General features: G+C 34.4%; 1 protein-coding gene across 9 annotated transcripts in view; it reads right to left on the reverse strand.

Moving 5' to 3' along the window:
• ZBTB20 (zinc finger and BTB domain containing 20) overlaps positions 1 to 23,589 on the reverse strand; it is a 777,433-nt gene that overhangs the window by 601,905 nt on the left and 151,939 nt on the right. For all 9 annotated transcript variants that reach the window (XM_023517824.1, XM_023517838.1, XM_023517826.1 and 6 more), the window contains exon 2: positions 21,578 to 21,630. The gene's annotated coding sequence lies outside the window, so the exon portion shown is untranslated. The remainder of the gene's footprint in view (positions 1 to 21,577; positions 21,631 to 23,589) is intronic.

The raw sequence follows: 23,589 nt of genomic DNA on the forward strand, positions 1-23,589 counted from the left end.
GGAAACACAATTACAATGACTGGATTTCTCATCAGAAACCATGAAAGCTAAAAGGAAATGACACTTTTTTCTGAAGTGCTGAGAGAAAAGAATTGTCAACATCGAATTCTATATCTAGTAAAACTGTCTTTAAAGAATGAAGTGAAATAAAGACTTTGTCAGATGAATAAGAGCTAAGAAAATTTGTTGCTAGGGGACCTACTCAAAATTATTTACTAAAGTAATGTCTCCAGAAGGAAGGAAAATTATACTACAAAGAAACTGTGAACATCAAAAAATATGAAGAAAAAACAATAGAAATGATAAACATATGAGTAAATATAAAAAAATTATTCTTTTCTAAATTCTTCTGTCAAGTTCTTGTTTGACAATTTAAAGCAAAATTATTGGATGGAGTTTCTAATGTATGTATATATAATATATAAGGCAACTATAATGCAAAACTAGGAGAGTACATGGAATCATAGAGACTCAAGATTTCTTCTATATTCAATGTAAAGTTATAAAATAGTTATTCTAAGATGAGTAGAATTCAATATGTACATTGTAAACTTCAAACTACCCCTCAAAGACTGTAGAAATTGATAAAGTCAGCATAACAATAAATAAATTTAAATTAAACATTAAAAATGTTCAAATAACTCAAAGCAGGAAATGGGCAATAAAGGAATAAAACACAGAAGATACAAACAAAATATAAAATGGTAGACATTAATCCAAGAGTAGTAATAATTCCATTAAATGTAAATGGACTAAATACATGAATTAAAGACTGTCAGAAGAGACAGAAATCTGAGAAAATGGAGGGCATACCATTGTAAGATGTTAACTGAAAATGAAGTTTACAAAAAACAAAGTTCTGCCGATCTCACTGTGAAGGTAAAATAGTTTATCATACTTTTAGGAAACATGCTTGCTACCTTGTTTAAACACATAATACACATAGTTTTGATTTCAATGAAGCTGAATATGTGCATTAAATATGTGTCATTAAATAGGTGTTTTATAATCCCACTTAATACATTATAATCCTATATTTATGGGGTGGAGCAAGAAGTCAGACTAGAGTCATCTCCTTTGTAGCCGTTCATGGTGAGATCGTGGAGAAAGGGTCCCCTGCCACCTCTGCTTGAGGAGGCCTGCTCAAAAACATTGCTTAGTGGGTACAGGAAGGGAGCAGGAGAATCTAGGAGACAATGATGAGATCAGGAGCAGTGGTGAACTGAAACAGAAGGCAAGTGCTTGCATGCCAGCAGAGTTTGGTGGCAGTTCTCAGAGAAAAGTAGCTCTGCAGGCCTTTTTTGCTTTTATTTTTCAACATGGGCACATTGCTAGAGTTACCTTGGGAGAGCTTAGGCAAGCAAGTGATCTTGAATAAAAACCAGGAGCTAGGACTGAGCCACCCAGCAGAGCAAAGCTCTCATCATTTGGCTGCTGACTGGGTGCAGCCATTGTGGGAAAGTTGCCTGGGAGGAACAGCCCACAGGGTCTTAGAGCAAGGTGGGTTCTGGCATGCTTGCTCAGCTGGGCAGACAGCCATACCAAGACTTCAGTGAAACATGCTTTCTTAGGAATGCAGTTGCATGGCGAAGGAAGAGTATTTGAAAAGGATGAGGCATGTCTATTAAGTAGATGATGAGAGCATTAGGCTCCCAACCCTGAGGAGATTGAGGGCAAAAAAATCACGAAGATGGGACCAAGTCTCCTCAGCAAGATTGTGGCTTCAAGCCCCCATCTTATACAGCCATATCAGCATCATGATTAGGATCTCATCCCCAAGAGCACCACCCATTGTCCAGGCAATATATGGAAATATATATGTTTCCTTTTTATCTTTTTAATTTTTTTCCAATAGATTGTTTTTTGTATTTCTAGTTTTTCATCGTTTTTTCCTTCAAAAGTAAAGGCTCCAATTTTGCTACAGTTTTTCTGCTCCATTTTTTTTCAATTTTTTTTCACTTAAGGGTTTTTACTTATTTATTTTGTTTTGTTGTATTTTTATTTTTTGCTATCCTTCCCTTCTCTCTCCTTTTATAAAGATATTTCTACTTTTCTTATCTTTCCCACATACATTTCCCAAATAACAACTAAGATATATCCACTCTTTGTTACATCTTATATAATTTTATTTTCAATTTTCTTTATACAATTTTATCTTTATTATTTTCTTTTGTTTTGATCTGTTTTATTCTTTTTCAGTCTGCATTCCCTAGTCTTAGTCTGAGGCCTGAGCTGAGGTGCCACAGCATTGGCCTGGCTCAAAGACCTTGATCTTTGGTGTAGGGGGTTCTTCTAGCTTTGGTATTTGGAAGGATGCTATTTGTAGTTCTCAACTGAAAAATACTGCTGGAGTTTTTTGTTTGTTTGTTTCTTCTTCTCTATTTGGTGGAGGTGAGGCATATTTTTTGTTAAGGCTGGTAAAGAGCTCTGACTTCAAGGGACCCACCCATCCCATTCCTCCAGAAGCTGAAAATTTGGGGTGTGAATCAAAGCATATTGCTGAACACCACTATTATTCCTGCCTCTCTCTCTCTGTTCTTCACTTCTGTTTGTTAATCTTTCTTTTCATTGCCCCTTTTTCTACCTTCTTGATCTTCACTCTTCTCTTCCTTTTGTTCCTATACCAAAAGGACACTTTAACACCTAAGCACAGAGACAAAGCAATTTAAAATGAGGGTAAAATGAAAGGAAAAAGGAAGAAATGGAAGTGGAAAAGAAGAAAACACTCATGAGGAGGAACCAACAGAAATATCCTGGCAACATGAAAAATCAGAACAGAGTAACACCCGCAAAGGATCATGAGGTGACTACTGCAGAGGATTCCACCTATAAAGGAACATTAGAAATTATACAAAGGGAATTTAAAATATGGACAGTAAAAACAATGAAGGAAATTGCTGAGAAAGTGAAAAATAACCAAAAAGAAATCCACAACCAGAATCAAATAAGAGATGAACAATAAGAAGAATATAGAAAGGATACAGCGAAGCTTCAGGAATTGAAGCAGTCAGTTAGAGAACTTAAACGTGCAGTAGAGAGTGTCAATAACAGACTAGACCATGCAGAAGAAAGAATCTCAGAGGCGGAGGATAAAGTTGTTGAGATAACTCAGGCAGTTCAAGAGACAGAAAAAAAGAGAGATAAAGAAGAATGTTCACTGACAGAATCATGGGACTTCTTGAAGAGTTCAAACATATGAGTTATAGGTATGCCAGAAGGGGAAGAAGAATGCCCCAGAGGAAAGGAAGCCCTATTAGAGGATATCATAAATGAAAATTTCCCAAATATCACCAAAGACACACTTCTGTCAGAGGGATATTAAACCCCAAGTTGCCTCATTTCAGAGCTACTCCAAGACATTATCATGAACCTGTCCAAAATCAAGACAAAAGACAAAAATCTGCAAGCAGCCAGGAGTAAGCACCATATGACCCACAGGAGCAGATCCATCAAGGTGGCTGCAGACTTATTTACTGAAACTTCTTAAGCCAGAATAGAATGATCATTGACCTTTTACCTCTCAATGGATACAGAAAAAGCATTTGACAAAATTCAGCATCCTTTACTAAAAAGAACATTTAAGAAAATAGGCATTGATAGCATAGTTCCTCAGCTGATTGAAGCCATCTATGACAAACCCACAGCTAAAGTCATACTGAATGGAGTAAAACTAAAAGCTTTTCCATTTACAACTAGAACCAAACAAGGTTGCTCACTATTTCCACTATTATTCAACATAGTTCTGGAAATTATAGCCAATGCATTCAGGCAAAAGGAGTATATAAAGGGCATCCAAATAGAGGCAGAGGAGGTCAAACTCTCCCTCTTTGCTGATGATATGACCTTATACTTAGATAACCCATGAAACTCAACCACAAGACTCCTGGAAGTGATCAGGAAACACAGTAACATCTCAAGGTATAAAATCAATGTCCACAAATTAGTAACCTTTGTATACGCCAACAATAGCCAAGTTGAGAAACAAATCAAGGACACAATTCCCTTCACAGTAGCTTAAAGAAAATGAAATATTTAGGGATATATCTAACAAAAGCGGTGATGGATCTTTACAAAGACAATTATGAAACCCTAAGGAAAGAAATAGCAGAAGACATTAACAAATGGAAGAGCATGCTATGCTTATGGCTGGGAAGAATCAACATTGTTAAAATGTCTATTCTACAGAAAGCAATCTACAGATTCAATGCAATCCCCATTAAAATACCAAATATCATACTTTGAAGAAGTGGGAAAAAATAGTATTTTGTTTTTTATGAAACCTTGGCTCCCATATAGCCAAGGCTATTCTTAGTAATAAAAACAAAGCCAGAGACATCACTCTACCAGACTTCAGATTATATTGCAAGTCCACAGTGATCAAAACAGCATGGTACTTGCACAAAAATAGAGACACAGACATATGGAACATAATAAAAAACTAAGAGAGGAAACCAGTCTCTAGTTGTCATCTGATTTTTGATAAACTACACAAAAGCATAAACTAGGGAAAAGATTCAATGGTTCTGGGAGAACCATTCTCCACACCTTTCTCCACTTAGAAAAATTGACTTATGATGGACAAAAGAATTAGATCTACAATAGGAAATGATTCAAATCTTAGAAAAAAATGTGGGAAACACTCTTGATGATGTTTGACAGGAAAAAGATTTTTTGACTAAGACTTCAGATTGCAACAACAACAAAAATAAACAAATGGGACTTAAGCTGAAAATCTTCTGTACAGCTAAGGGCACAACAATCAAAGCAAATAGACAACCTTCAGGATGAGAAAAGATATTGCATATTAGAAAATGACAAAACCTTGAGAACTAGGATCTACTGAGAACTCAAATTAATCAACAACCAAAAAAAGAGCAAACAATCCCATCTACTACTAGGCAAGAGATATGAACAGAATCTTCTCTTAGGAAGATAGACAAATAGCTCACAAATATTTGAAAAAATGCTCATCATTCTTAATCATCAGAGAAATGTAAATCAAAACCACCCTGAAATATCACCCAATCCCAGTGAGAATAGCCCACATCACGAAGTCTCAAAGCTGCAGATGCTGGAGTGGATGTGGAGAAAAGGGAACACTTTTAAACTCTTGGTGGGACTGCAATCTAACACAAAATTTTTGGAAGGACAAGGAACTCAAATTAGACCAAATTAGATTGATACCACAATCACACTAGTAGCCTTATACCCAGAAGAAAAAAAAATCATTTTATTTCATAAAGACATTTGAACAAGATCGTTTATTGAAGCTCAATTTATAATCACCAACATGAGGAAACAACCTAAATGCCCACCAACCCAGAAATGGATTAAAAAGCTGTGGTATATGTATACCATGTAATATTATTCAGCCATTAAGAAATGTGGAAACTTTACATCTTTTGTATTAACCTAGATGGAGTTGAAACACATTCTTCTTAGTAAAAGTATCACAAGAATGGAGAAGCAAGATTCCAATGTACTCATGGCAATATGAAGCCAGTAGACAATATAATACATGCCCACATAAGAGAAAAACTCAAATCAATTCAAGGTGAAGGGCAGAGGAACAGGGAGGAGGAAGAAAGGGGAATGGGTGTGCTCACAGTTAATGGGCACAATGTTAGGCACAACTTTTGGGGGTAGGATACAATTATGAGCATTAATCTTTTTATATGATGAGGGATAGGAGTTTCATTTTTCTACATGTGGCTATCTAGTTTTCCCTGCACCATTTGTTGAATAGAGCTTCCTTTCTCCAGTGTATGTTTTGCATGCTTTGTCAAAGATTAACTGGTTACGGGTAGCTGGATGGTTTTATTTATGGGTTCTCTATTCTGTTCCATTGTCTCTGTCTCTATATTTGTGTCAATACCATGCTGTTTTGGTTACTACAGACTGTAGGATAATTTGAAGTCTAACAATACGATGCCTCCAGATTTGTTCGTTTTGATTAAAATGGCTTTGGCTATTTTGGCTCATTTTTGATTCCAGACGAAGTGCAGAATTGTCTTTTCTAGATCTGTGAAATACGATGTTGATACATTGATAGGGACAGTGTGCATCTACAAATCAGTTTGGGCAATATGGACCTTTTAACAATGCTAATTCTACCAGTCTATGAGCATGAGATGTTTTTCCATTTGTCCATGTTATCTGTAATTTCTTTCATCAGTGTTTTGTAGTTCCCCTGTATAGATCTTTTACCTCCTAGGATAAGAATATTTCTAGATATTTTAATTTCTCTGTACCTATTGTGAATGGTATTGAAGCTTTGATTTGACTCTCACCTTGTTTTTAATACATAGAACTGCTACTGATTCATGTACATTAAGAATTCAAACAAATCAGTAGAATCACCAAATCAAAATAAAACAACCCCATTAAAAAGTTGGCAGAAGACATACACATAAGTTTTTTAAAAGAAGATAGACAAATGGACAAAAGTATATGCACAGAAGTGCAATTAAAACCATAATAAGATATTACCTTACCCCTCTCAAAATGGTTATTACTAAAAAGTCAAAAAACAGTAGATGCTGGCATGGCTGCAGAGAGAAAGAAATTCTTACACCTTGTTGGTGGGACTGCAAATTAATAAAATTTCTGTGGGAAATAGGGTGGAGATTCCTCTAGAAATAAATGTAGACTTATCATTCAATCTAGCAATTAATCCCACTGCTAAAAAACTACCCATAGTAAAAGAAGTCATTTTATCCAAAAAGATATCTGCACTTGAATGTTTACTGCAGTGCAATTTGCAATTGAAATTAAGTGCCCATCAATTTATGAGTGGATAAAGAAAATGTGATATATATACACCACAGAGTACTAATCTTCCATAAAAAGGAATGAAATAATGTCTTTTGTGGCAACTTAAATGGCACTGGAGAGCATTATCCTAAGCAAAGTATCTCAGGAATGGAAAAAATATGCCATCAGTATTCTCTAGTAGTTGGGAGCTAGTTAAAGGGCACAAAGAGATATAAAGGTCCTTAGAAATTAAGAAGGGAAAGTACAAACTTATCCATTGGACACAATAATCACTATTCCAGTGGTGGGCACATGAAAAGCCCTGAGTTAGCTACTATAAAACTGTGTTCCCCAAACTCCAGGCCGTGACTGGTACTAGTCCATGGCCTGTTAGAAACTGGGCAGCATAGCAGGAAGTGAGTGGCAGATGAGTGGGCAAAGCTTCACCTGTAATTATAGCCACTCCCCATCAGTCACATCACACCTGAACTCCACCTCCTGTCAAATCACCTGAGGCACTAGATTCTCATGAGTGTGAACCGTACTGTAAATTGTGAATGTGAGAGATCTAAGTTACATGCTCCTTATGAGAATTAAATGCCTGGTGATCTGAGGTGAAGCTATGGAAGTGATGCTAGCACTGGAGAGTGGCTGCAAATGCAGATTATCATTAGCAGACAGGTTTGAGTGCACGGGGATCATAATAAATCAATTACTTGCAGACTCTTATCAAAACCATCCTCTCCATCCCCCCCACCCCGGCCCTGGGTCCATGGAAATATTTTCTTCCATGAAACTGGTTCCTGGTACCAAGAAGGTTGGGGACTTCTGCTCCATGTAACAAAAACCTTTACCTGCTTTTTAAATATAAAATAAATACATGTTATTTGCAAAAATATACTCAATACCTGTAATATTCAGAGCTCTAAAGAGGGCACACAGTTATAAATGATATATTCCCTGCTCTAACAGTTCATAAATTGGTAGGGGAGGCAAGCCTTCTGGAAACATACTCATTTGAACCCCATCCTAATCCTACGTGGACAATAAGTACCTTATAAGTAGCAAATAAGACATAGGAACTGACTCTGTCTTAAATGAAGTGTTTGGTTAATTTTTTTATAATGAGAAAACTTAGCAAATCCAAGTAATCACCTGAGTCCAGACCAGGATGGTCTCTTGGTTTTAAAAAGGTTTTAGGTGCTCACCTACTTAGAGGAAGGAGAATGGCCACAGGTAAAATCACTTCACCTATTTTTCTAACACCCCATTAGAAATATACAGTAGAAATAACTAGAAATTAAAAACCACCCGGCAAGCAAATAAATCAAAGCAAAGAACTCAATTTAAGTATCTCAAAGTACAAAACAGTTTTTCTTATCCCTTTGCTGTGTGGCATATATAGGTGATTAGGAGGAGTTTAATGGGTTTTCTTGGTTTATTCAGTAAACAGCTGTGGCTTGAGTTTACATGTGTTTAAACCCAGAATTGGCAGTCTCTTTTTCCCACGGGTGCATATGATGTTTGGGGTTTTGTTTGTTTAGTTTTTAGTTGAACCCCCCAACTCAGTGTCTGTTAACATAAAACTTAGAAAAATATAATGGGGGTACAGGAAAAAAATTGCAAAAACTCTATTGGCACTGCCAAAGATTCAACTCAGTTACATTACCAGTTGGTCAAACTATTTTTCTAGTACTAACTGTAGTTAGACAAAAATCGAGCCTAATAATTGTCAACCTGGGAGAGGTTAATTTGAAATCACAAGTGGCAATAATGAGTTCCGCCATCTCCACTCTAAGAATTGCTGTTCTCCCTACTCAGACAACTGGTGTACTCACCTACTTTCTTTTCAACAGTCTTGCTTTTATTCTTTAGACTTAAAATTTTATCTAAAACAAATGCATGACAACTGGTCAATCCCTGATAGTACCTGGCCAGTTCTTTTAAGAGGAGATTCAATATTAGTCATAGTCACAGTTTGTTTTTACCATAATTCCCAGTGAAACAGGCCACAAGCCTGGAAAGATGGCTTCAAAAGACCTTACTTAGAACTATCCTTTTCCCTTTTTAGTACCAAAAATAAAAGGCATCTGGCTTGCAGGAGGGTTGTAAGCCTTGCAAAACTTCCTCATTTTTATCTAATTAGAGATTTTCCAGAAGTCTAAAAATGATTATTCATCTCTAAAAAAATAAGGGAACCATATAGCTAGCTAGCTCTATAAACCAAGGTAAAAACAATTTCCTTAAGAGATGCCTTATGAGGTCATTGCTTCCCATGATGAAACAAGGAGATGAGGAGAAGTATAGGTTAGAAGTCTTAGATCACTTTAATTGCTCTAGTTGATGAATCTTCTTCAAGGAAAAAAGTGGGCTCCATTTCTGTTTTTAAGAATCCAGAGTATCTGTAATAGTGCAACTAATGACAACCTTCCCCTTGTTCTTGCTAAAGAGGAAACCCTATAATAAGAGCTTCCCAAAATGTCAAATAATACTTGTCTCATAACAGGGCTTCTTTGTTCATTCACCATGTCTCTTTTGATATGCGCAGATAATAAAAGTTCATGTAAAACTAAAGGTAATATAGAGCAGAAGCCAACACTAATTCTGTATAAATATGCCTGATTAATAAGAATGCCATTGTTATGGTTATTTCATAATGTCATGATTGTTAAAAGAACAGAGGATAGAAGTACTCTTACTCTTACTGTTATTGTTCATCTTCTGTCATCCAACCAGTTTGTGAATTTTTGTTCAATGGGGGAAATCAAGGATAGATTTTTGTCCATTAATTATTTCTGTTGCATCAGTTGAGCTCAAAGGCTGTAAAGCTAACTTTAAATTCAAGGGGGAAAAACAAGGGTTCAATTTTAAAATTAAACTCAACATCCACTTATTAAAAAAAAAATACATGCTTTCTTACTTTCCAGGCTGCTTTTTCTACATGCACAACTGCTCTATCACTCTGGTGCTCACGAGCACATCAAAGATAAGACTTAGCGTGCTAGCACTAAGACCTGGGTAAGAGCAGAGCATGCTGTACCTAAACTATGGCTTAATTCTACAACCTTGAGCAGGGTTGTATGTGGGATTCAGTTTCAAAAATTAGAACCCCATCTTGGTGAAGTAATAGGAAAGGCCAGATGTGAGTATATGGTATCTTATTGCCAAGGGGATAAAAAAACAAGTTATAGATTAACGGCCTACATTCACCACAGACAGCCTGATAAATTTTGAAGGAAATTCTAAGGCTCATAGATAAGTTTGTATTGTCATTATTTGGCTTTTCTCTTTAAATTCTTATCTCCCGTATCCTGGCATCCCCCCTTGGGGCAGCAGTACAATATAAAAACTTAACAGTCGATCTTAAATTTAGCTGACACTTTTATATCCTTCACAACATACTGTTTAGATTGCACCCAAGAAGGAGATTATTAAATAGTAGCAGGAGACCAGTCACCACACCACTTTGAGTGAACAAAAAACAGCACTCTGCCTTCTTGCTGACAAACCGAACAACATGTATCAAATCATACTAATCAATTTCGTGATAATGTGCTGAGGAAAAAAAGGAAAGAAATTCTATTTCTCTAAAGTCCCTTCCTCTCTCTTAAACTCCACATGAGGTTAAGAAGTGTAGGAAGCTATGTATGAGAAAGAGTATACTCAGCTGAGCTGGGGTCTCCTATGAAGAAGGTTCTGTCAGTCAGAAGGCAAGGATACATTTTTGTGATTATTTCAGCCTATTTTTTTTTTTAGGCAAGGATACATTTTTGTGATTATTTCAGCCTATTTTTTTTTGTAGTAATTAGCTAGAGTTCCACTTTTCTAGGGCTGGCATCACCCACAGCTCACTTTTGTTTAAAATGTAGACTTTTCTTTCCATTTTATAAGATGAATTTACATATTTTCAGTCTCTCAATCCCTCCTATGTTTTATTTATGACTATAGCCCTTCTTAAGGGTAACTCTAATGTGAAAGAGGTAGTAATTAATGTCCCAATCTGCTAGGTTAATCCCTTTCCACACTCTCTACAGAGAAGTTTAAGGTAAGTAACAGTTTACAGTCAATATTAGGTTTAATTATGCTTAATGAGAGTTAGTGTCTCTGTTTACTAACTGCATTTAGGTATGTGGATCCTAGATGAGTTTTCCCTTGGCCTCATTCTGATTTGCTAATGGTGCCACTGTGTACTGTATACTCAGTGTATAAATCTATAAAGCTGCTTCAAGAGAACAAAGCAAGTAAGGCACCTGCTTCAGTTGAGACACCATTTAACAAGTGAGTGCGATTTTAACACAACCACATCTTTCTTTGAGAAGGGAGTTATTACTGTATAATGCTTTCCAAACACACACGATAATGAAGAGGCTAATTCTTGCTGAAATTGCAGATTCTTGGTAAGGTTATATATATATAAACCTGTACAATCATCAATGGTAGATAAAGTATTAAACGATTATAAGACTTTCTGTATTTAATCTTCAATGTTACCATTTCAAGTGATAAGATATAAAACTACTTTAACAAGTCACTGGTGTAGGCATATTTTTTTCTGCCTAGAAAATGTCTTTTGTCTTAAAATTGTATTCATGTTTATTGTAGATTATAGGAAAAAGACCTTTTATTTCCTTATTGCAGTTATAAAAGTAAGCAAAAAACAAATACTCAAACCTAAAGGAAATCAGGTGGTGAAGGAAGGGACATTTAGAGCTACTTTTCTCTGTTTTTGTTGTGGGTAAGTTCCTGTGAAAAATTGATAATGTAGGTTCTCTAAATCCATTTTGAGGCTAATCAATTCAGCAAACAAGTACTAAGTATCTAGTCTAAGCTAAGCATAAAAGTGACAAAGACAGACTTGCCTCAAGAAGCTTACCCTCTAGAAATGAGACAAGCATGAGTGAAAACTATGAAACAATGTAAGTCTCATACACATGTAAGTAAATGTTAAGGAGATATTGAAAAAGGCCAGTTGATTTTGTATTAGAGAATTAAAAGGCATCCTCTAGTGAAATAGTATTTTTCCTGGGCCACATGAAGACTATGCAGGCTGAGAGGACGGTAAGAGTAAAGGCACAGAGCATGGCAGCACCAAGTGTGCTTAAAGGCTATGATGACCAGTTTGATGAAAATATTTCAAATTGTATATGAAAACACCACACTATACCCCATGATTGCATTGATGTACACAGATATTATTTAATTAAAAAAAAAAAAAACAGCAAAGAGTGAAGTGTGGGTGGAAAGAACTGCGTGCCTGGGGAAGGAAGACAAGGGTGATGGCGAGAGAGAGATAGCTTAGAAGTTAAGGGCTCCAAAAGTACACTGGGACCAAGTTTAGAAGAATGTTTAATATCACCCTCCATTAGCTTTTAAGTAATATGAAGAACAGGAAAAGGTAAAGAGAGATCTTTACCAAACAAGGATGAGGTCTGTATAAATCCTTCAAATTAAACTGAAGTTTTCTAAGGCTGTTGACCTCCCCAAACTATTATATTTTCAAATTTCAAAGCTCCTCTGATGTAGTTAAGTCCTTACATCTATCTCAAAGTCTTAGTTTGTGCCATGTGGGGGGGACCTAACATGTGGCCTTTCATCTAAAACCCTGATGAAAACGTAGTCATGGAAGCTGACAGGAAGAGAAGCTGCTGGAGTCTTGCCCCTGAGAATTCTGGGTAATCTGCAAATAAGTAAATGTACTTGGAGGAATAAGAATTTGCTTACAATTAATTACAAAATCTTTCTGCCTTTTGAAAATTCTACTTTAGCATATCTAACATTTTTGATCTTTACATTTTAATTGACGACCAAAAATTGTTTGTATCTATGATATACAACACGATGTTTTAACATACGTATTAACCTCATGTACTTTTTTTGTGCTGAGGAGTCTTAAAATCTACACTTTTAGCAACTTTCAAGTATACAATATATTAACTATATTTACCATGCTGTACAATAGATCTCTGAACTTATTACTCCTCTTGTCTAACCAAAATTTTATATCCTTTGACTAACATCTCCCCAATCCTCCCAGCCCAGCCTCTGGTAATCATCATTTTACTCTCTGCTTCTATGTTTGACTTTTTTAGATTATGCATATAATTCAGATCATGCATTATTTTTCTGTGCCTGGAAGATTTCACTTAACAAAATCTCCTCTAGCTTTATCAATTATGTCACAAATCATGGGATTTCCTTTTTAAGGCTGAATAGTATTTCTTTGTGTTTATATGTGTTTTCTTTATCCATTTGTCCCTTGATTGACACTTGGTAATAGGCACTCTAAAAGGTGTCAGGCAATATCCCACTGTAAATTTAATTTGCATTTCCCTGATGATTAGTGATGAACATTTTTTTCATATACTTATAGGCCATTTGAATGCCTTCCTTTGAGAAATGTCTATTCAAATCCTTTACCCATTTTTTTTAATTGGATTGTTTTCTTACTATTGAGGTGTTTGAGTTCCTTCTACTAGATATATTTTAGATTTTTATTTTTGGTACATTTCTGATATTTTAGATATTCCTTATCAGATCCATGTGTTAAAAACATATTTTCCATTTCATAAATTGTCTTTTCACTCTGTTCATTGTTTTGTTACTGTGGCTTTTAGAAAAACAAAAGAGGCAAACATTTCCTTAAAACAAAACTAATGAGTTTAAAAGGAAAAGAATGTAATTCAAACTATAAAATTAGAAAAAGACTTTGTCCTGCTTAGATCATCTTTTCCTATGTTTTTAGAAATGACTACGCACATGGCCTATGATAAATATTTGCCTCTTTTGGGAACATCTAGTACCCCCTTGTAAAAGTACACTGATTTCCTTTTAAGGAATAATCTCTTTCCCTTCTCATATAGTACTGGTGAGCTGGTAACTCTAGGTACAAAGGTAATCATGGGGAAATTTGGCAGATAAAAACAGTGAGCAGGAAAAAAAGAAGCAGCATATGAGGTAAATGGAAGAAAAGGTAGTAAATTTATCAGAAAGATGAAAATCATTAAACAGAAATGCTTTAATATGTTTTAAAAAATTATGACCATTGCTCAATTTAAATAATCATGTTATTGATCACTTTCTAGGTGCAAGGCATATTATTCAAGAATGTAATAATAGTATCTCCAATCTCACCTAAACCTGAAGAGACAGATGTTATTTTTCCTGTTTTTATATTATAAGTATGTAAACTTATACTTGGGGAAATAAAGTAACTTGCCCCAACTCACAGAGAAGTGGTTGGGCCAAGATTGAAACTCAGATACAACTGCAAATATGTTATTTCCAGTGTAAGAAGTACAAAACACACAAGTTGAATAAATGAACTTCACAGATCACGATTACTATGGTACTCCAAAATCATGTCACTCTGTTAATAGTAGAAACCACTTGAAGTTCTAGAGTTCACTGTAGTAGTGACATAATTCTGAGACTAAAGTGAAAATATTTCTATAAAGTTACATTTTTAAAAAATTAAAGATATACTCTCAAACATACTAGCAGCATATTTTTCATAGGGAAAAATTTTAGGAGCAATACAATTCAGCCTATAAGAGAAGAATCACATTCCTTAAGAGTTGTTTACTTTCAATGCTGTTGCCTAAATTATTAACTTTTTGTTATGAAACTCATCATGCTAGTTTTTGCCTAGAGAATAATTTGAAAATAAAAAAAACAACTTAACCATTTCTGCAATATTTAACATACAAAGGAGCAGCTAATTATACCTTGAAGATAATTATATGTTTCTAAAGTATTTATCTCTCCATACTATTTTAGATTTAATTTGTGAATTTAGTAATAAAAAATACAGTATAGACCAAAATGAGAAAAACTGCTTTAGAAGTGAACAAATCATCTAAAAATTATTATATTTGTATTGAACAGCAACAGAAAGCTATGTACTCTGGGCTATTTTAAGCTATATATATATCTTCTTTTTATCCAATAAAAACCATACCAAAATTCCTTCATTTCAAATGCTGATGATATCAGCAAAGTGTTCACACATCTGGATGTCTTTGTATGCTTACCTAAACTGACCTTTCTGGTAAGTATTTTCCATCTTAGTTACTTTAGTCCACATTTGGAAAACCCACTTCAACAGTTTACATTCTCCTACACCATGCTACTTCACATGGATTTCAAATTACTGTCAGACACTGGGCTTTTGTGGGCATCTCCTTATATATCCTTGTTTTTTGTTTTTTGTTTTTTGTTTTTTTTAAGGAAAAGGCCTAAATTTAAATGGTAATAAATTATTTCTCACCCTGAAAAAAATAAATTGTTCTCATCCTGATACCAGAGTTATATAAAGTATGAAATAAGTGTTAACTCACATGTTTTTACATAAAGATCTCTCCCCCTATATATAACAGACTTAAAGTACCACTATAAATATGCTTACATACATTTGCATATGACACGCATATCTAAGCCTGCTATTTACATTTGAATGTACATATTACACATAGATATATATGCACTTATATTTCAACATTTATTCCAAAAAGTTATAGAGAAAATACTTCAACTGTTTTTAGAACACAAATTCTAACTGAAATAAAATGTCCTTTAAAAACTATAATTAATGGCTGTTGTGTCAATCTGTGAACCAAAGGGTCAAACCTTATAATTTACAGTCTGAGAGGTCATAGCTCAAATTATAACTTGTAAAAACCTGATTATTTGTGAGTAATTGGACAAATCCATCTAATATACACTGAATGCATATAAAACATTTTTGAGAGTAAAAGATTGTATGTCCAAGTGGACAGCTGATGGAGGAAACGGCCTTTTTATCGAACAAGGCTGAAGTCCAGCATAATGACTTGGAATGCCTTTGAATGAGCATTCAGGCTGGAAGGCCAAACAGCACACATATCCAAAAGGAGCATACTGAACAATCTGACCAGAAGACAAAAATAATTCTACACACGTGTGTATAATGGTTAAAAAAAATACATTTCCAATATCTGCTCTTTCTTCACCATCATCTGCTCTTTCTATAACCTAATTCACAAACAAACTCTAGGCTATTAATAAGTACTCTTTAAAATAAATGATTTTCTGTAATTTAAATTTTCTATAATTCTGTAAATTTTCTGTAATTTAAAAATATTAGAAATTCCTATGATACTTCAATGTGAAATTTGAAAATACCTATGCAAGTTATCCACAGCAAATAAAGTAACCCAAGTTTACAAAATTCTTTTCTCTATGAGTCACCATGGATACAAATACTACCTCATCTATCTTCATCCCAAAGCCACTCCCCCCTTAAAATATAACCTGAAATAATTAGGCCTCTCTACAAATTTTTAAATTTGGAAGATTAATGCTAATAATTGTGTCCTGCCCCAAGAGGTGTGCCTAAAATTGTGCTCATTAAGTGTGAGCACACCCATTCCCCTTTCTTCCTCCTCCTTGGTCCCCTACCCTACCCCCTACTTTGAATTGATTTGAGTTTTTGTCTTATGTGGGCATGTATTAGATTGTCTACTGGCTTCATATTACCATGAGTACACTGGAATCTTGCTTTTCCATTCTGGTGATACTTTATCAAGAAGTAAGGCCACTGAAGATAATTTCTCTACTGTAGACCACATTACCTATCCCATGCCAGCCAGAATCAAGGTCAGCAAAATAAGTCTGTGTATGTGTACACACACACAGTTTCTAGGATGAGTTCTCAAACTTAATTGTCAGACTGCGTACAATAGTTTTGATAGCAATTACAGAAAAAAAGATTTCCAAAATTGCTTTGAAGGGTAGACTAGCTTTCCACAAGTACTTCAAAGATGACCATAGTGATATTCAGCAAAGAGAATATATAGTACTTTTTCTAGGAAAAATTCACGAATATAATTGTCCAATCTTGCATATATGTATGTGTGTGTGTGTATGTGAACATATGAACATAGAGATATATGCATTTAGTTTACATCCCTATTAGACTAAAAACTCCACTTCTTTTATTCAACAGTTATATCTAACAACTACAAAATTCTTGACACAGAGAGCTGATATTCCATAAGTATTTGTTTGATAATGGAAAGAAGGGCTGAGGGAAGAAGAGAGGGAAACCTGAAGTTAGCCAGTCCCCTTTAGAATTATTTGTGCAATTATGGAGAGAAATTTTTTTAATGTACATTCCATTTAATCAATTTGCCTATCCAACAGTTCATGGGTTCTTATACTAATCCTAGAAACCAAAAAAGATTTCAAATTGCTTCCAAAAGTACATTGTCACATGGTAAAATAAGTAAAAATATATGAAAAGTAAAAAAGAAAGTTGAGCAAGAGATAGGATATTTATAGATGTATATACAGAAAAACAGCCAAATCATAGGAAAAAAATGAAATTACTTTTTAATTTCTCTAATTTAATCTTATAACTATTCTTATAATACTCTTTATTATCATAAAACCCTAAGCAAATATTTACTAATTCCTTGTCTACCCATGTATTGTGGCAAACACTTCATAGCCCAGTTTCTTTTATTTTTTTAATTTTAATTTTAATTTTTTTTTCTGCAGTTTTTGGCTGGGGCCAGGTTTGAACCCACTACCTCTGGTATATGTGGCTGGTGCCCTACTCCTTTGAGCCATAGGTGCCACACACCCCAGTTTCTTTTATCAGGAACTATGCAGCCTATGAGAAGAGATGAATACTCAATTGTAATAAAGTGTGATAATAGTGAAAATATATGGTTCATATGATATACCTATGTCACACACCAAGAAACTTTTCTGATGCTTGTAAACACTCCTTGTTCTTGATTCTCAGGGAAATATATGCTGTCAAATGCTACTCGTGCAAATGAGATCTGCACATGAAGATCACAATATCATAAGAAAATAAACTTGAAAGTTTTTTTTCTTATAAATGAAAGCTTAACTTTGATTCCACTTAGCCTGGTAAATGTTTCTGTCATTCCATTGGACAAGCCCACACATACTGAGCTTTTGATAGGTCCTTTTTTAATACTGATGAATGTATTAGTAACACTTCCTTGGTCACTGGTAACTACAGAGCCACCACACAACTAAGATTTTCCCTAATTCTGAAATTCACTAATTAGTTGGGAGTAAGGAATTAGGGAATTATTACAAAGATACATTGAGCAATACTACCCTAAGTATTCCAGTTCCTAAAAAGAAAGTATGTCAATTTACTTCCCAGTTCATTAGAGGAATAAAAAACATTTTGGCATCACTAAAATGTACAATAAGAGACCTGGATATTTGGGAGAATGATAGACAGGAAGAAAGAACGAATGCATCATTTAGGCAAGAAACACAAATAACCTAGGCATCTTGGACAATGTTAATGCTTTTTCTTGATCTTTTGATTGATAGATTTATCAGTGTGTCTCATGAGCATATTTTATTCAATTAATTAACACAGGTTTCCAAAGGAAATAAATAAGATAAATGATTCTTATTTTCAAAAAACTGATCATTCTACTGGTACTTAAGTTATGTATTAGGCAACTTCGGAAGCCGCATTAATCTTTTCAAACCAATAAGGTCTCCATCAATTACTTCAGCTTACAGAATAAAATACAGGCTTATAAAAGAGATGATGCAATGTCCAAAGATTCTACAAAGTCATTTAGAGAGATGATATGGTCAATTAAAAACCAATAAGTTATTTATTTTTAAACCTACTACAAAACATATTTAATTTTAGAATTTTTCTTCTTTTGAATAAGAGATAGTCTAACACTGCTTAATTTTCCATAAGATCTAGATTCTTCAAAGAACACCAGATGATTGTTATGTGTGTTAATTCAAGCATCAAGTTTAAATAATCATAACTCAAAAACTAAAGATTCTGTGCAAGGTTGAACCAGTTGTCCTCGTTTCTAGGCTCAAACAACGTGCAATACCAATGTGCAAACCCCAGTTAGATAATAATTTGGATTTTAATCTTTCTCCTTTGTTCATAGATTTTTTTGGAAAGGATGGCATTCTCTTATAGTACTTATCCCAAATAATTATAATCACAACTAAAACCTTATGAAATTGTAGACTGTGAAGTAGGCATTAACAATTCTTTAATCAAATCTTGTAACTAATGAAAAACAGATAATTAGTCCTTATGCAAAAGTAAATTGATGAAAGGATGAAGAATAGAATAATTGTGAAAAAAGTGGGGCATGTCTTATTTAACTGGTATATGAGAAGAACTGATGCTTTTGCACACAAATAAATGCAGGTACAGAAGTTCAATTGAAGCTTTGTGTTACAATGGAAATTAAACTCCTCTGGGCAGTGATCAGCTAAGATGGAACAGAGACAGTTATAACACCATAATTAACTAGCTGACAAAGCTATTATTCATGGCAGGTATGTAAGCACGCAGGGCAGAGTTGTTGGTGGCTTCTCCTCATCAAGCAGCTTTGCCAGTACAGACCGGATGCCTGGAACCAGGCAAGACACATAAGCAATAAAAGCTAGAGCCAGCTAAGGGAAGAATCAACACAATCCATCTCCAATTTTAAATACTACTGGAAATCTATGCTGAAGAATGTTTTCCCTTGGGATTGGCATATATTGTGTTTACAGAGGTAACCAACATTTACCTTTATTTATATCACTATTCAGAATAATATTCCTGAAATACCTATTGAGATATGCCCAGTATATTACAGAAAAAAGTGATTCTAACATTAGTTGGCAAAAATTTCTGTTGATAGGTATGACCATCGTGTCGTTCCATGAACAGATGGTCAAAAGTATGTCCATTTCACTGACACTATATTATGTGGGTCTTTTTTATTCTGAACAACCAAACAAAACAAACACAAAAGAGGTCATTGTGCCTTCCTTCAATTGGTTGGCAGCTTTATCTGTGAAATATGAAAATAAAAACCCAACATGGACTACGATCCTTCCTAGCATCATTCTATATAACATGTAGTCAAATATTTAAATATTCACATTGAAAAATCCTGATCTCCACCAAAAGGAGAAAAATAGTCTTATTTCTCACATTTTTATCTTTCAACCCCATGGTATCTATTAAAGGGAGAAAAATATTCATATTTCTCATTCCTCAGTTTTTTGAGCTAGCCAAAAGAATGAGTAGTTTATAAGGAGAAAAGCAATTTACAACTCTTTGTTTCAAGGCTTTTAACAAAACCTCAGGAAAAAGATATACCTTTTAACAGGCAAATTCCCATAAGAAGATCTATCTCTTCTTAAAGGGCTATAGTCTCTCTGTCTATATATTATTTTTACTAAAATATAAAAGATGAAATCTTTATCAGGAAATGAATTAATAATCTATCAATTATTCAATCGCCAATTTTTAAATTTTATACCATGAAATTTCTTGGAACACACAAACACACACATTTGCATATGTACACGTCACTAACTGAATTCTTGGTATGATATCTTCATTTGTAACCATTCCCAATATACTTTTCCTTGATTTTGTGAGATCAAAATAAGTAATGTTATGGGGCAAAGGAGAGATAAAAATTAGGAATATATTTCTAACTATAATAGCTAATAGTAAAACAACAGAAAATTGCTGAAAATTATATTGCTAAAATGTATCTATCTACACAGGTGGCTGTGAAAACATGGGTACAAAGGGAATTCTGGTTACCCGCCTTCAGAAAAAGATGATGAAATATGAGAACATGAGGTTAAGAGTAGATCTTTAGTACTTCTGTGCCTTAAAATATTGCCGAGTATTAATTTTTCATCAAGTTGTCATTTTCTCTGACATTTGGTTTTATTAATCAAGACATTTATCATTAATTTGTAGAAAATATCATAATTAAGCCAAATAAAATAAAATCCTTAAAAGGTTAAAATTAGAAAGCAGGTGAATTAGAACTCTGACATTACCCTGTTGACATACAGAGCTTTTTGCAAGTATGTGTATCAAGTTTTTTCAGTGAGTTTGCTGCTTCGATCTTGGGGCTGGCTGGGTTTTTTTTTTTTTTTTTAATGTTATAAAGATTTGATTTAAAGCTCTCTGACAGTTTTGACATTCAGGTGAAAGTACTGCTGCTGCATTTGGCACAATTTGCATATCCCACTGCTAAACGGAATGTTTGAGGTGTGCACTGGTGTAAAGAAATTAAAAACAAGCTATCACACATGCTTAAATGTATGTATTCACAAAACTGATGGCTGGATCGTACCATCCCATCCCCCTCCAATGTAATCTGTGATTTATTCTTCTATAATAAATTATCCTAGCATGTTATTCTCGCTGGAAGATCTAACCATGCATGTAAGAAGCAAAGTAATTACAGCCCCCTCTTGTCTGGGAAACCTCCTTCAATCCTTGTGAGCTCTTTATATACAATGCAGCAACACCAGTCTATTGTAAACTTGTCTGACATTCTGACCTCCGACTATCAGTAGCCATTAAATTTCATCTGAACAGCTCTGTTGTCCCCAACAAATGCATTTTTAAGTCTTATAGTTAGTTGTAAAGGTCTTCCTGAGGAGTAATAGTTACTGACTCTTTGGCTTTGAGCCAATATGCCTATTTAAGAAAAGGACAAGTTTTTAAATCAGAAGAGTTTCCTATTAATAAAAAAAGGAATGGAGGATATAATACATTCCCATATAGAAGGGAGAAAGGTTATAGCAACATCCAAATTTACCTAAAATATTCTCAAATATTCTTTTTTGACTTATACTTTCAGATTATTTTTAGGTATACATAGAAACAGACATTTAATTTGTTGAAGGACAAAGAGGAAAGACCTGAGATAGTAAATCCAAGGCCTTAAATATTACAAAACAAATCAAAAAGATAAAACCCATTTAAGAAAATATCATTGGACATTACCTCAGTCTTCAGAGTCTCAAAGGGCAATTCTTTACACACTTTTCGATATGTGTCTGTGAAAAACAATAATTCAAATTTAAAATCTGCCAAGAAATCAATTTCTACAGAAGTACAAATTATCTTTATGATTAGTACATATTACCTTTATGACTAGTCATGAGAAGTAGGTATTTGAGTTTGTGTATGCCAACTAATATATATATGGTTTTAAAAAGAAAGACTAAAAATATGGAAACAGCCCTGAATGCCCACCACCCAGGAATAGATTAACAAGCTGTGGTATATGTATACTATGGAATACTACTATTCAGCCACTAAAAAAGATGGAGACTTTACATCCTTTGTATTAACCTGGATGGAAGTGGAACACATTATTCTTGGTAAAGGATCACAAGAATGAAGAAATAAGAATCCTATGCACTCAATTCTGATATGAGGACAATTAAGGTCCTAAAACACAGTGAGGGTGGGATGGGGAGAGCTGAGAAAGGGAAGCGAGGGAGGAGGTGGGCAGTCAAGAGACGCGGTACAACTTTGGGGGGCAGGACACAAATATAAGAGGGTCCTTATCCAACAAAAGCAATCAATGTAACAAAGTCCTTTGTTGCCAATCGATGTAACCTGGTTCTGTGTACCCTCAATGAATCCCCAACAATAAAAAAATAAACAAATAAATAATAAATAAGACAACAACAAAAGACTGCAAAAAAATAAATATAAATAAAATAAAAAGGCTAACACATTTGGATGCGTGTGTGGTACAAGTACTTAGTAAAATGTACTAAAAATATATACTCTAAATATATGTATATGATATATATCATATATGTATGAATATTGATTATTCATATTTTCATATTACTATAACATCTTTGGAAAGTGATGTCTCTAAAATTTTCCATGGAATCTCAATGATGACATTGATGTCAAATTTCCTAACAATCTCCACAGAGATTCAATAATTCAATGTTTCAACAGCAGTTTTACTAATAAAAATGCAATACATAAATATCTGCTGATCCCAGAATCTAATAATCTATAGCAAAAGACTCATTAAAATTTTTAAATCAGAGGATTTTAATTAAATTATCAATAGGCGTACACAATGGTTTTGCAAAAGGAAACAAAAGAAGCAAACAAAAAACTATACTAGCAAACCAAAACAAACCTGAGTTTAGGATGTACTCATAGACAAATCGGTTTCAGAATATAGCAGTCTTGTATGGTCAAGGTACATGAGCAATATCACATTTATTCTGCAGTCATAAACCTTAGGAGAGGCACTAAAAATTAGAATCTCTTAGGAGGAGTGAGATTAGAACAATACATGATGGAGAAACAAAGGATGATTAGGAATATGTCTCTCTCACTGGAACAGAAGTACCATAAGGCCAGGAACTTTGTCTTTTTAACTATATTCCCATTTCTTTCAATAGTAACTGCCAAATACTGGGAAATTAATTAACGTTTATTGAATGAAAGAATAAGTAGCCTGACCAAACTATGAAACAAGCACTAAGCCAACATATTATATATAGGCTTAGTGCAATTTTATATATATAGAGAGAGAGAGAGAGAGACTCACTCTGTTGCCCAGGCTAACATTGCCAGGTAGTTGGGACTACAGGTGCTCACAATAATGCCTGGCTACTTTTTCTATTTTTCATAGAGACAGGGTTTCGCTCTTGCTCAGCTGGTCTCAAACCTCTGCGCTCAAGCAATCCACCTGCCTCCACCTCCCTAAGTGTCAAGTATTATGGGCATGAGCCACGACACCAGCAAAAGCCTACATGTATACACAGATAAAGAAATTTAGGGTTAAAGAAGTTATATCTTATATATTAAATTAAATGTTGCCCTTCTCAACTCCTAACTCATTGTTTCTTCTTCCATTCCATATTCATTCTAGCCGGGAAAACAAAAACTAGCTAAATTATTGGAGTTATAAGCCCATATGATTAGTACTATGGAGCCAGAAAAACAAGATAATAGCTGAGCTACCCATCTTGATA

Source organism: Otolemur garnettii, unplaced genomic scaffold (assembly GCF_000181295.1).
Source record: "Otolemur garnettii isolate 467f Iridium unplaced genomic scaffold, OtoGar3 scaffold00122, whole genome shotgun sequence".
Lineage (NCBI taxonomy): Eukaryota > Metazoa > Chordata > Mammalia > Primates > Galagidae > Otolemur > Otolemur garnettii.